The 1869-nt window shown below is 45.9% G+C and overlaps 1 pseudogene; it reads right to left on the bottom strand.

The window, feature by feature from the left end:
* Positions 1–397: 397 nt before the first annotated feature.
* Positions 398–1065, bottom strand: LOC147419769 (fructose-bisphosphate aldolase, cytoplasmic isozyme pseudogene; annotated as a pseudogene).
* Between the last annotated feature and the right edge of the window lie 804 nt (positions 1066–1869).

Genomic DNA, 1869 nt, shown 5'->3' with positions numbered 1-1869 from the left:
TGCGCATTATCGTCAAGCTCACTGTCCAAAATCGTCAAGCCAAGGTTGATGTCGTCCCTTCCACTATCTACGAGGGATCCAATTTGAGCAGCATCTCTGTTGGTTTTCTCTCCTTTCTTTCTGTTGCTTCTGCTTCTGATTTCGCGACCCTGCGGTACCCTCTCTCTCTCTCTCTCTCTCTCTCTCTCTCTCTCTCTCTCTCTCTCTCTCTCTCTCTCTCTCTCTCTCTCTCTCTCTCTCTCTCTCTCTCTCTCTCTCTCTCTCTCTCTCTCTTTACTAGGAATAAACGATAGCTAAATTAAATCATGATAAAGATGCCCGTTACATAAAGATGCCACCCCCACACCTAAACATTATTACAAAACATGAAACATCATTGCAATCAAAACTCAATAGCTTAAGAATATAAGAGCGAATACTTGTAGTTGGCAACATGAAGCGATTCATCAGTGCCAATGCCCTTAGCAGCATCTCCAACATATTTGCCAAATACAGCCGCCTCACTAGAGGTGGCCTTGCATCGGGCAAGCAAAGCAGCTTGTGCTGTAGGAATGTTTTCCTTCTTTCCAGCCCAAGTCTTCAAAGTGCTGGCTTGCATTAATGCTCTTCCAAATGAGAAAGAAAGTGTCCATGGCTTCTTGGTATCCAGCTCATTCATGGCATTCAAATTCAAAGTTGCTTCTTCCTCACTTTGACCGCCCGACAAGAACCATGACACCAGGAACAACAGGAGGAACCGTTCTTTAAAGTGCTTGTACGGCATAGCAAGCCAACCCATTTGAATTCTCAAGTATGGCAAGAGGAGACGGCTCAGTTGGACCAATCTTGATCACAACTCTCCACTTCGCAAATCGGTCTCCATCATTGGGCAAGGACGTCCAATCCCTGAGTGGTTGTCTCACCGTCAGCGCATGCCTGCAAGGTCGACAGTGCCCTTATCTACCTTGATGCCGAGGACTAATCCACCCACTTAAAGTACCTCCACAAACGGCTCCCTTTCCAGGTCGCAATGTAATTGGCAGCCGCAATAAGCTCAATTGCATATTTACCCTCGAACGCAACCATGGTAGCTAGCAAGGTAGAGATGCAAGGGTCTCTCTCTCTCTCTCTCTCTCTCTCTCTCTCTCTCTCTCTCTCTCTCTCTCTCTATATATATATATATATATATATATATATATATATATATATATATAAACTGAACTCTCTCAAAGAGCGCGCGCTCTTTGAGAGAGTTCAGTTTTTTTAGAGAGAGAGCCAGGTCGCAATGTAATTGGCAGCCGTAATAAGCTCAGTTGCATATTTACCCTCGAACGCGGCCATGGCAGCTAGCAAGGTAGAGATGCAAGGGTCTCTCTCTCTCTCGCAATGTAATTGGCAGCCGCAATAAGCTCAGTTGCATATTTACCCTCGAACGCGGCCATGACAGCTAGCAAGGTAGAGATGCAAGGGTCTCTCTCTCTCTCTCGCAATGTAATTGGCAGCCGCAATAAGCTCAGTTGCATATTTACCCTCGAACGCGGCCATGGCAGCTAGCAAGGTAGAGATGCAAGGGTCTCTCTCTCTCTCTCTCTCTCTCTCTCCCTCTCTCTCTCTCTCTCTGTCTCTCTCTCTCTCTCTCTCTCTCTCTCTAAAAAAACTGAACTCTCTCATAGTCGGGGGGGGGGGGGGCATAACGGCTTTTTTTGCGGTGTCGTGGGTGTACAAGTATGTACTGACGGGGAGACAACCTGAAGTTTCCCATGAAGTGTTCCTTTTGATGAATATTGCAGCCTTCGCTTGCGGCCGATATCACAACCGCTTATATTTTTTAGGGAAAATTACCAAAATACACCTCTAATTTGAGGAAATTCACAAAATACCCTTGTATCT

This window comes from Adiantum capillus-veneris, chromosome 29 (assembly GCF_014529385.1).
Source record: "Adiantum capillus-veneris isolate H3 chromosome 29, ASM1452938v2, whole genome shotgun sequence".
Taxonomy (NCBI): Eukaryota; Viridiplantae; Streptophyta; class Polypodiopsida; order Polypodiales; family Pteridaceae; genus Adiantum; species Adiantum capillus-veneris.
The sequence above is the reverse complement of the archived record's forward strand: the minus strand, read 5'-3'. Positions and strand labels throughout refer to the sequence as shown.